This window comes from Microcebus murinus, chromosome 3, assembly GCF_040939455.1.
Source record: "Microcebus murinus isolate Inina chromosome 3, M.murinus_Inina_mat1.0, whole genome shotgun sequence".
In the NCBI taxonomy this organism is placed as follows: domain Eukaryota; kingdom Metazoa; phylum Chordata; class Mammalia; order Primates; family Cheirogaleidae; genus Microcebus; species Microcebus murinus.
Window position 1 is genome coordinate 36,712,444 of NC_134106.1, and position 13,158 is coordinate 36,725,601.

The following is a 13,158-nucleotide window of genomic DNA, read 5'->3' on the forward strand; positions in this document are numbered from 1 at the left end:
GGAGGCCTGGGGTTCCAGCCCAGTTCTTCCTTGTGTGTACGGAAGCTGTGTGACGTGGAAGACCGAAGTGATGGGCTTTGCAGACTTCACTTCACTTTGCAGACTTTTCTTCACTTTGCAGAATCCCCTCTCATCCCTGCTTCTTTTAGTCTCTTCCTGGGTTGTTTGGTTGTGTTTTCCTAATGCCAAGGGGTCAGGGCAGGGTACAGTGCCTGCCCCAGGCCCATTGTGCTACCCTTGCTGTTCGGCACCACACCACAACCCTGGCCCCCATTTCTGCTGCCTTTCCTTTTTATCCACCTCTCTCCTGCTTGCAGGATGGACACTGCCTCCTCCCTGGCCACGCAGGAAGCCCCGTTTTCTAGATGCCCTGGCCTTTGGCTCTTGGTTCCCATGTTGCAGATGAGAAGGTGGAGGCGGAGAGATGGGAAGAAGCCTGCTCAAGGCTGAGCACCGAAGCACTGTCAGGGCCAAGGCAGATGCTCTCCTGCTGGAGGAAGGGCCCCTGACAAACCCAGGAGACCCCTGAAGAAGGGGCCAGTCTCTGGGACCCTGCTAAAGCTTCCCAGCAGTGGCCATATCTCTCCCACACTTCAGGGGCAACATTTCCCAAACTTACGTGACCATGAGGGTCACCTGAAGCTCTTACCAAGCAGTCACAATCCTAAGTTCTTATTGAATCCAAATCTCCAGGTGTTCAAGGCGATTCTTATGAACAGGCAAGATGGGAAAACACTGCCCGAGGGCCTTGTTACTCAGTGTGTGTGTGTGTGTGGGGGGGGAAGGGGTCCTGGCAGCACAGGCATCACTGGGACTTGTTAGAAATGCAGATTCACAGGCCCCACCCTGCCATGCATTTTATTTTAAAAGAATTTCTTTTAGAGAGACAGGGTCACTCTGTGTTGCCCAGGCTGTGACACTGTGTAAAGGGGCAACTCAGGCCTTGTAACCTGAGCATGTCATTTCACAAATCTGAGCTCTGGACCTTCTCCTCTACAAACTGGTGATAATATCTGGCACTGGTTGTGATGGCCAGACTGGATGTAGGGTTGAAAACGTCTCACAAGGATTAGAAACGATGATTACCCCTGTTGTCTGGCCCCTGCCTTGACTCTTGCTCCTTCCGCTGTGGCCACCCCAGGACTCCCCATCCTGTCTGTCTTCTCACAGGTGCTGGCCTCCCCGCCCTGCTGTGGCGCCCAGGCGGACTGCCTGCAGGGGGTGCTCCTTGGCTCCTGCATGTAACTAACTCTTGAGGAGGGGGCCAGCATTGGTGGGTCATCACCTTGGTCATGCCCACAGCTTCCCCTTCCTGTCCCCACCTCTGGCCCTGGAAACCAGATGCCCATCACTCAGTGGACAGATGCTGCAGGAGAACTGGAAGAATAATCGCAGACAGAGCCCCCTTGCCAGAGAGACAGACCCCCAGCCCAGGGTGACAGTGCTGGTCCCAGAAGCAGCCCACATGGAACCTGGTTTGGGTGATGGGCAGGCCTTGTTTGGGCATTGGACCCAGGCCAGCAGCTGGAGCCTCCCAGGGGTAAGGAAAGGTGCCCGGAGCTGATGTGTGTGGGTAGAAGTTCTCTTGTGCCACCAGGCAAGGTATTCCCACTCAGCTGGCCTAAGTTACGGACGCAGAATAAGACGAGGTCGCTGCCAAACTCCCCAGAGCCTGCAGCATGGCCGGGCTGCAGAAAATTCCTCCTCTATTGAGATTTGCCCCACAGAGCCGCCCAGATGGATCTCTGGAGCCCCTCAGTTTGCCCTAGTCATCCTGTATTCATGATGGCTATATGTCCTAGATTTTCCTGGCCTGTCCCCTTCAATTTTATACTACATCCTGTTTCTTCCTATAAATGTCTTCCTATGTGTCAGCCACATGTCCCATTTTTTTTGTTTGTTTCAGAAAATAGGATCATTATATTTATGTGACTTCATCAAGTTTTATTTTGTGGAAGGCAGAGGTAGAACATAATTATTGAGTTTGTCATACCTTGCTTTCCAACTCGTGGTACATTTCCTATTCTGTGTCCCCAATAGCAAGTGTTATTCAACCTACAATAATCTACAAATAATAATGCATATGTGTTCAGGCAGTGGCTCTGAGTTATACTGACAAGCTCCATACAGCCACCAGCCCCAACTTCCCACCAGTGGGGACACCCCACGGCTTTCTGTGCTTTCTCTCACATGGGTGCTTTAATGGGGTCACTCCTGAAAAAGGCCACCATTGTCTCCCTATTATCGGATTCAGATAGGCATCTTGGAAAGCATTCTTCTGAATGAGCCCACAAAAATCTATAAAGAGTTTTCAAAAATCATGAATCTAAAACCCAGAAGCTGAAAGCATGTGAGACATTTAACATGGCAGGAACCTCCATAATGAGAGCACCTGCTCTCCACGTGGGAATCCTGAGATCCCAGGAGACCCTCGCTAGGGCAGCCTGGATTGTCCCAAACCTCGGAAGTGACATCCCAGGTCCACACTGTAGGTTTTCTTTCAGTCCTGGGTCTGGGGGCCTTTGCCGTGGCTGCAGCTTGCAGAGAGGTGGCTTAGGGTTGGGATGTCACCGGCTGAGGGTCCTTTTCCCTTTTCTAGAGGCACAAGTGGAATTCTCCACTCAGGGCTGACTTGCCGCTCCTGGCCACTTCCTCCCCGCCTTCCCTTCCCTCTGCTCCCCTTTCTTCTTCCAAGTCCCTACCCTCTGCATCTCCTCTCTTCTCCAGTTCCTTGTCCTCCCTCACCTCACCTTTCTTGAGCGCCCTGCACAGCGCTCCCTCCTTCTGGGGTCTGAGTTCTGAGCGACAGGCCCCTGCAGGTGGCGGAGCCAGTACCCCACACCCCACACCCCCCAACGTGTCCGCCTCCCCGCCCGGCTCCGCCGCTGCCCGGGCAGATGCAGGCACCTCCTGCATTGTTTCGAGTCCTGAAGACGAGCAGCTGCCGCACTAATTGCCACCAGCAGGGGGGCCGGGCTGTGCTCACTCTCCTCCTGCGATTAGGAGGCGGCCCAGGGGGGAGGTTTTCAGGAGCCGAATGAGTTGAGCCAGTGTTGAGCATTATTCCAGGAATTTTAAACACTCGTTAAAGGCTTTGCCGCGTCTCACTTCAGTACACATCATGCTCCAGTTACTGCTCGGAACCGTGGGGCATCAGACTGGGCAGCGTTCATCAATATTTTAGCACGAGGAAGGCAAATGATGTTGAAACATTGAACTATATTTCCATCTGTTCAAACTGAAATGGGACAAGCACAGCTCAGGAAATGGAATACCTCCTCCCCAGCTGCCTTGGAGGCAGCGATACCCACTGGTCTGGCCTCGGCCCCTGCCTCGGGCTCTCCTTCACCTCTCTTCTCTCTTGGTCCCCAGTGTTCATACCTTGGGGGCAAAGTCCGGGCTTGCCATGGACTAGACGTTGGGCCTGTCAGCAGAGCAGGAGTGGTGACTCCTCAAAGAATCTGAAAGGGACCCCCTCCCCTGGTCTTGTTAAAATGTGCCTTCCCCACCGATTGACAGAGAAAAATGGAGTCAGGTGTGATCTGTCCCTTTGGTGCCAGGGGACATCCTCCCCATCCCCTGCGCTGGCCTGGCTCAGTGCCTACAGACTGTCCCTCCCTCGGGGAGACCCAGGATGAAGGGTTAGACGTGAGAAGGAGGGCACAGACCACGGGCAGGAGCACAGTCACTGCATATGTCGCACTGTAAACAAATAAAGCATTTGCGTTATACTCCCATTTCCCTGGAATAAGAATTATTTGGCAGGAAAGAATCTTGAGAAAGACTGGCATTCAATGGTCTCAGAAGAACTGAGAAGTTTCTATGGTGTGGAAGGCAGGGATGGCTTCTGTGGGCTCTGAGAATAGTTATCTCGTAGAATTTAGGGGCCCCTGAGGGTGCCCATTGGGTATCTTTACCAGCTGGGTCCCCAAAAAGCCTGAGATTCACTGGACTTAAGGAATAAAGAACCCTTTGGTCCTCAGCCCTAAAGCAGAATGGGGGACAGCTTCTTCACATTTGCATCCCCCCAGATTGTCTTTTTGCAGTTTCTCCCTTTGTGGCTGTTTGGTTTAATTTGATTCATCTACCGAGAAATGGGGTGAGGTGGGAGAAAGGCCTGTGGGTCAGAGGTGGGTCCTGTAACCCCCAACACCCTGCTTGCTAAGAAGGATCCTTTGGGCTGGTCTCAGATCGTAGGGCTTGGGGTATAGACACTTCTGTTGCTGGCACCAACTGAAGAATAGCATAAGATATTCTTCCCCCTGATCCCTACACCGGCAGCCAGGCTGCTGATAACTTGACTTCTGGGGATGGGTTTCCACCGTGGCAGCTGTAGCAACAGCAGAGGGTAGAGGCCCATGTCTGTCACTGGAGTTTGTGGGCTGCAAAAGCCACAGGACCCATGGAGTCTGTCCATCACAGGACCCATGGAGTCTGTCCATCACCCCGCTTGCAGACAAGACCACCCACATCCTGAGCCAGCTGAAGGAGGAGCCGCTTTTCTAGTCTTCAGAGATGAGCTCCTGCACTTTAGTCACCCTTGTAGTCAGGGCAAGGGACCGATGAGAGGAAATATATAGGAACATTAGAACCAAATACACAAGTGCTGAACAGCATCACAAGCAGTCACGCCCCAAAAGAAATCTAACTTCCAGTGAGTCGGAGGTCAAAGCCATTGCTCATGCTCCTGGTGAGGAAAGTTCTTTGCAGGCATTTGTACCCAGGTGAGGCTAGTGGAGAGACAGCAAATTACCAGGTGCTGCAGGAATCTGGAACACTGCCTGAGTGTTCTATTATATCAATAGCAAAATGTAATGTGCTTGTTTCTCTCAAGGAGTGCCTTTAAACTCACTGTCTCTGGAAGACTCAGGATTAATGTCAAGATATCAAGACTCAGCCTCTCACTTCTCTCCCTGAACATAGAAGGTGGGGCTAGTGAGGGAGAGGGGAGAGGGGAGAGGGAATTTGTGAAGCAAGCCCAGACACGGTCACAGTGAGCCCTGGTCTAGGAGTGGTCCACCCACTGCCTCTGACATCCTCATACACAGTGTCCCACTGAGGAACCAGGCAGAACTCTAGGCAGATTTGGTGCAAGAGAAGACACAGGAAACCAGTATCTGTGGACAACATATGTGAGCCTGAATTGGAAAATAGAGTGAGTTAAGACTGAAGCCCTGACCCATCCCCTCAAAAACAGCACTGACATGTCAGACAGAGGGCAGAAAGGCAAGGCCCAGGGGTAGGGGAGACCTAAGGTTAGGTGAGCACTTGCTGTGCACCAGGCACTATCCAAGGTACTTTGTATGGATTCTTACAGAGCCTCTGAGATGTAAATGTTATTATAAAAACCGTTTGACTAATGAAAAACTGAGGGTCAGAAAGGTTAAATGACATGCAAAATCATGTTCTCAAAGTCACTGAGATGGTAAGTGGCACATTCAGAATTGGAAACTAAATTTGTAACACCTTCCAGGCTCATGTTTCTTTTATATCACATGTGCTTATAGCCCCAATGTCAAGGGCTAGGGGTGGGGAAAAGGAGCAGACGGAAGGCAGGACAGGACTTCCTGGATGCCTGACAGAGGGGACATCATGGTGTAGAAATATTGTGCCTGCAAGGTTACTGAGATGTGGCTGTCCACAGCCTGGTGAATCTGGGAGTGCAGAAGAAATGGGGCCAGAAATGAGAGGGCTCCCCGAGAGGGCTCCCCAAGAGGGCAAAGACAGCTGCAGAGTGAGTGTGGGTTATCCTGAAGCTGAAGGTGCAAGCTCAGAGCCCACGCCCAGAGACCATCATACAGATGGGGGCCTGGGGCCACCAGCATTCCTGGGGCCCACCGTGAGTGCAGGTGGCACAGACAGGGTGAGAGCACATGGTGAGGGTGGCAGGAAGCCATTGACTCCATGAGACAGGTAAATGCTATTACATGCACAGCTATTCAGTCAGGAGGCTGAACAAACACAGATTCTTTAACCTGTGACTCTGGCTTATCTTGGCTATAGCAGAACCCCTTTTCTTTTGTGCTCTGCCCACTGTAGACATATCCCACATCTGAAGGGGATATCTAAAGGGATCCTAAGTCAGAAGGTAATGAGGGAAACCAGGATCCACCAGCAACCCTATTGAAGAAATGACAGAGAAAACAGGACCTGGAGTTTGGAGAGAGGGTAGGTGGGGTTCTTTTGACTTCTCAGAGTACAGAGTCACATGGTTTCCTCAGAAAATAGGGTTCACGGTACAGATGTATGTGGAAATGAACATGAGAATGGTTTCAATCATGGGACTTGGCCTCTGAGAGCCTGAGGAAAGCTGCCTCTTGGAGATTGGAGAGTGAGTGTGCAGAAATTAGAAGGTCATTCAAGATTGAAGCCATTTCCGGAATCCAGGCAGTATGGCAGCTGTCCCCTTAGCAGGTGGGTTTGGTCCACTCTTCAGCTCCACCACTAACATCATCAGGCCGTTTTTCCCTGTAGGCACCAGAGTCACAGGGCTGAAGACCTGTGACAATGTCTCAGAACTTAAAAATACATTCTGGCTCCAAAATATGAAAAGAACATTATAAAAATTACAATCAATACATATTTTATGAATATAGCCGAAGTTCATTCATTTAGTACTCGTAAAAGATTTGAAATCAAATTGTAAGCTAGTGTCTCACACTTCCCAATATTTCTCAAATATGCCCAATGATTGAGACATCAAAGCCAACAATAAATGAAATGTGTCAAGATTCTATAGACAGGAAATTTTGAGCAGGAAACTTAATCCAGGTACAGTAACATTTTAGTACGTTTGATACGCAGCCCATGAAGTTCTTCAAATTGGCCTGCAGGGGACTCGGTGGCTTATGTCAGTCCATTCAATGTATTTATCGAGCACCAGGCATTGTTCTAGGAACTCGGGCCACATCAATGGACAAAAACAGTCAAAGATCTGTCTGTGTCCTCATGTTAACAGAGACGGACAATGAAAAAGACACATAATAAGTAAGTAAAAAAGTAAGTAAGTAAGTGAAACATATAGTGTGTTTGCAGGTAACAAAGAATAATAAAAAGTGGGGACCAGGAGGGGTAAGGTGGGGGCAAGTTGTGGCAAAAAAAAAAAAAAAGGGTTGCCAGCGTGGGCCTCAGTGAGAAAGGGAGGTGTGAGCAGACTCGAAGGTGGGCCAAATGGATATTTGGAGGAAACGTGTTTCAGGAAGGGAGGACAGCTACGGTCAAGGCCTGAAGGACAGCATGGAGGCCAAGGTGGTCACAGAAGTGATGCTGGGTCAGGGTGCAGGTCCCACAAGGTCATGCAGCTCATGGTAAAGAATTGGCTGGCGCGTAAGCAAACTGGGGCCCTTGGAGGTTCCGAGCACCTGGAAGGTTGGAGCCGTGGCTTGCAGGGACTGGGAAGACTAAGGGAGGAGCATGCGTGGGCAGGGGTGAGAGCCATCAGGACTTCAGTTTGGACATTCAAGTAAGAATTCGGGAGAGGTGGGTGGGTTGGAGTTGTTGGCATATTGTACACAGATGGTGTTTAAGGCATCGGGTGGGGTGAGCTCCCTAAGGGAGAGTGGAGAAGGAGAAAATGGAAGGAACAAGGCTGAAGTCCCGAGCACTCCAGCTGTCATAGACCAGGGAGAGGAGGAGGACCTGGCAAAAAAAGCTGAGGAGGAACCAGGGACACAGGAGGAAATCCAAGAGAAGCTTGGCCTGGGAGCCAAGGAAGTGGATGAACACAAAGTAAAGCATGCGCAGTTTGACAGAGCGTGGCACATGTTAAGAACTTGGGAAGTGCTAGATATTTGAATTATTGTATGAGTTGTATTATGCGAACACTGGGGGACAGAGGAAGGCGGAAGGCCAGGTAGATAACTGATCTGTTAATCTGATCATCATTACTAAGAATCTACAGTCGATCAGAATCAAATGGGGGCGGGGCTTTGCTTAGCAACCACCAGATTAAACCATTTCTGCCCTTAGGGCCACCAGTTCTTAGGTCCTAAATTAGTCCTTTGAGAGAGTGAGGGTGACATGTCTTCTCTGTCTGTGTCCATCCTCCTGCTAGTCTCCTACCCACCCTAGCACATTTGGGAGGCTGAGGCAGGAGGATCACTTGAGCCCAGGAATCTGAGGCTGCAGTGAGCTATGATGACCCCACTGCACTGCACTCTAGCCAGGGTAATAGAGGGAGACTCTCTCTCTCAAAAAAAAAAAAAAAAAGAATTTTGGAGGAACACATACATTCAGACCATAGCACTTAAGTTGTTTCTATCTTTTGGTTATTGTGAATAATGCAGCTATAAATATGGGTGCACAACTATCTGTTCGAGTCCAGAGTATGTATTTTACATGTTGCCCAAAGAGCTTCTCCCATAGCACACACTATGTTCCTATTAAGTGGAAAATCCCCCCCGGGCAGGGCAGGAGCCTGGATCTTAGTCCTTTTGTATCTGTCCCGATGTCCAGCATAGCCTGGCACAGCGATGGGCGCTTAGTGGAGCCCACTAAGACCCGTGGAATGGATGAATGAAGAAGGGATGCTTCCTGGCACCTGTGGGCCCTATTTGCTGGGCGCTGTGAGAGCTGGTGCTTTGGTGACTGCTCCTGAGGGAGCCTACACTGGAACATTCTACGGGCTTTCCACACTGAGCCGCCCGCGTTCAAATCCAGCCTGTGCCATTTGTAAAATCAGGCCAACACCTACTTTTCAAAATGGTTATAACTCTTGGAGATAATGCTGGTGCTCAGTAAATTGTGGTAACTGTTACTGCTGTTGTCAATTCTCTTTTTCATGCTGCTGGCCCAGCACACATGCGTGAGTTATTTGTAGTGTGGGTATCAGCGGCCGCCTTAGCCTCTCCTAGGGAGATGGAGTGGAGGCTAAGTATTTATATTCAACCTCTCAGGAGCCAGGACACCCAGCTTTTACATTTGGTCTGTAAGAACACGGCTGTGTGTCACTAGGAGGTGGCCTGATGCACCTCAATCCTCCCAGGACCCCTGGGAAGTGTTGTCAAGGCTGAAAGCCTCTTGTCCCAAGGTCTAATTCTACTCTGTTGGTCCATGAGTGTCACTGGGACTTGTGTGCTAAAGCTAGGAGCTAGATGTCCCACCCCAGTAACATGCATGACCGGCTCCTTTGTGCTTTCCCACCTTCCCTTTGGATGGCCTCTCCCAACCCCTACTCTGAGGTGTTCCCTGCCTTCATTCTCCCTACATTCTCCATTATAACCTTCACAAGGTCTCCGATGGACCAGCGTGACCCACCAGGGAGTCTGGCACTTTGCACCAGGCAATACCTTAACCCAAAGCAATGAATGTGTAATGGAGGAGTCTTGGGGCATTAGTGATGGACAGAAGAGATTTGAAAGAAGAGTCTTCAAGTCACACCTCTTAGCAGCCACCTATTTCAACAGACTCAGAAGCTCCAGACTAGGGGAGGTGTAAGGTCATTTACTCTATTCCCTCCTGCAGTCCTAAATCCTCTTGACCTCATACCTCCAAAGACTGAGAACTCACCACCACCCAAATCAGCCTACACCCTCTCTGGACTTGCCTCTGAAGAGTTCTTTCTTTCTGAGTGTAGTGAGTGGACTAAGACAGATTTTAATACATATTATTCTATTTAACCTGTTAGTCCCACTTTACAGATGAGGAAACTGAGGCTGAGAGAAATTAAAGTTCTAGGACTCCTGAAAAAAGTTTTGGGTAAGTAAGAGCTACTGCAAAATCACTTTTCCAAAAGCAGCAGCAGCAACACAACAACAAAAGCTTCCCTATTCCCCCAAACTGGGAGATGAAGGCAGACGGAGAAAGTGGTCCTCATATTCTCAGAGCTGTCTAAGGAGCTTTCCGAGATGAGAGGGAGGCGTGAGGGATCCCAGCACTTCAGAGAGGAGCTGCTGGGCTGTGTGCAAGACACTGGCTGGTGTGGATCTGAGCAGCCCCCAGCCCTGGCCAAGTCCCGTCTCCCAAGTCCTGTAGGCACAAAGCTCCTCCTTCTGGCCCCTCAGGAATTCTCAGTCCAGCTGTCCAGGTTGCTGCCTGGCTCTCAGCTCTGTCTAGCATAACAGGGGCTTGCCCTCCGACCCGATCCGGGGCCGGAGAAGCTCAGGGAAGGTCAGGGATAAGGAGATAAGGTATGGTGGGAACGTCTCCCTACCCCTCCACACCCCCCAATACACACACACACACTGTAAAACTTGGGGTGGAGGCAGGGTGATCTCAGGCTCTTGGGCTTAGCTATTGAACCCAGAGAATTAACAGGAGAAAGAGTGGAAGGAGAGGGGAAATGGAGGCTCCTCTCTGCTTCCTGCCCCTCCACCTCCTCTCCATCCCCTGCATGGTGGTCAGGACCCTGACTTGGGCATATAGTTCCCCAGTCAAGTAAGAATGGGGCTGAATGGGGTCAGAGGAGCTGGCGGGTCCTGTAGGGAGAGAGGTGCCTCCTCCTCTCTCTTGGCCAGGCGAGCGGGGCATGGGCTAGCCTGGGCCTGTGGACCTTGATTCTTCCCCACTAGAAGGTCTGTTTCTCACCATTGGAGTTGCTGAAGCTCAGATCCAATTTGGGAGGGGACAAGCAAAGCAGCCATTCAGCCCTTGGTGGTTCTTGGCCCTGCGGCCCTTAGCTGGGGTTAACGGAGTCTGCAGCAGGATCCCACCTGGAGTGCAGTGGCACTATCGTAGCTCACTGCAGTCTTGCATTCCTGGGCTCAGGCGATCTTCCTGCCTCAGCCCGAGTAGCTAGGACTACAGGCGCACACCACCATACCCGGCTAATTTTAAAGTTATTTTTTAGAGACAGGGTCTTGCTATGTTGCCCAGGCTGGCCTCAGATTCCTGACCTCAAGTGATCCTCCTGCCTCAGTCTCCCAAAGTGCTGGGATTACCTGTGTGAGCCACCATAGCCGGCCCTGGGCTTTTTCCTTTATGCTACATAAAGTAGAACTCTGGATTTGGGTCTAGGACCACAGTGCCAGGACTTGTTTGCCTAGAGAAGGGGTAAAGAAGGACTTGGTGAGGGGGGCCTCTCTCCCAACTCCCATCTCCTGTAACACACACACACTCACTCACACACACACACACACTCTCACAACACACACACACACAAACACATGCACACTCACACACACACTTACACACACTCTCACAACACACACACACACACTCACACACACACACACACACTCTCACACACACACACAAACACACACACACTCACACACACACATACACACAGGCTCGTTCCTTGAACTGGCTGGAAAGGGCAGGATTGGAGTCAAGAGAGCAGGTTCAGCCGGGCGTGGTGGCTCACGCCTGTAATCCTAGCACTCCGGGAGGCTGAGGTGGGTGGATTGCTCAAGGTCCAGAGTTCGAAACCAGCCTGAGCGAGACCCCGTCTCTACCAAAAATAGAAACAAATTAATTGACCAACTAAAAATATGTATACAAAAAAAAAAAATTAGCTGGGCATGGTGGCACATGCCTATAGTCCCAGCACTCGGGAGGCTGAGGCAGGAGGATCGCTTGATCCCAGGAGTTTGAGGTTGCTGTGAGCTAGGCTGATGCCACGGCACTCACTCTAGCCTGAGCAACAAAGTGAGACTCTGTCTCAAAAAAAAAAAAAAAAAAAAAAAAAGAGCAGGTTCATCTCCCTGAATTACTGAGTGGATGGCTTCCCGTCTCTGTGCTTCATAAAATCATGACTACCATCACATCTCCCAAAGAAAGTGCATTTCCCATTTAAGTCCTTAATAAAGCATATGGCTCCTGATAGAGTTGATAATGTTGTAAATATTAATGCTATTCTTGCTATTGCTACTGCTCATTCTAAACTGAGCGGGTGATGTTTTAAGAGGCCTGACCTAACCTAGAGTGAACGGCACAGGGAAGGACAAGCTGACCTCTCCCACTCTCCATCCACCAGCACAGTGCTTACAGCCTGGCCATCTTGTCCATCCCCCTGTCTCTAGGCCACCTCCCTGTCTACCCCTCCTTGCCCATCCAGGCATCTTCGTTTCTTTCAAACTTTCCTTTGAAGGAAGCTCTGAGTTCTTCTTGAGAATGACTTCACACCTGTAGAGCAAGATTTTACTCTTTTTTGGTGTGCCATGGGCCCTACCTCCCTTCCCTCAGCCCCCCCCGCAGTCTGAATAACATGTTTAAATGCATAAAAGAGGATACATAGAACCTCAAAGGAAACCAATCATTTTGAAATACAGTTATCACAATATTTTTTAAAAGTAGCGATACAGTAATAAATGTGTCTTCATTAATGGATTAAAGAATAAGATCTACAGCAGGACTAATAACCACTGGAGTGACGAGCAGAGATGTTATTTGCAGAAACCTGCCACAATGGTAATGGGGTTTGAAAATATCTGTTATCACTGCTAATATTTTGGTGGTTTGTCGCCTGCATTCATAATTTCAGAAAAGGCAAATTTTCAGTTAAAAGTTAGTAAAGATAAAGGGGTAAGTTTTTTCCCAACCAAAGTCATGGATCCCTTTGAATTCAACCCATTAATCTCTTGATGGGGGGAGGGTGTGTCTGTGGATTCTAAGTTAAAAAAAAAAACAAAACTTGTTTTACAGCAATGTATCTCAAAGTGTTATCCCAGAACCAGCAATGTCAGCATTACCTGGAAAACTGTTAGAACTGTAAGTTTCTGCCTGCCCCTGCCCCCTGCCCCGGATGTACTGAATCAGAAGCTCTGGGCTTCAACAAGCCTCCAGGTGGTTCTGCTTTGGCCTCAAGCTTGAGAGCCACAGTCTTGTCGGTAGGTGGGATACAACTTCTGAAGCACAATGCACAGCCAGGATGACCCCTTACCCCAGAAGTCCTAGCGAAAGATCTAGTGCCTGTTTCCCCTCTCTGCTTGCTTCAGACTAACCCTGCATCCGAGGTAGACTGTGGTTTGGAGTTTAAAAACCCAGGATCCTTGTTAATGAAGTGCCACATGGCAGTTTCTGTCACAAACGCAGAATCAAATTCAGCTTCAGGAACAGCGGTTAAGGTTTCATTCTTTTATGTACATAAAAAAATAATTGGCCTTCTAATTATCTCCATAAAAGTGAGAAAACTTGCCCGGTTTATTAGCATCTTTATTAGCACTAGGAAATAATCAGATACTCTTAATGGCTTTCTAATGATCCCTGGAGGAGGGGCCA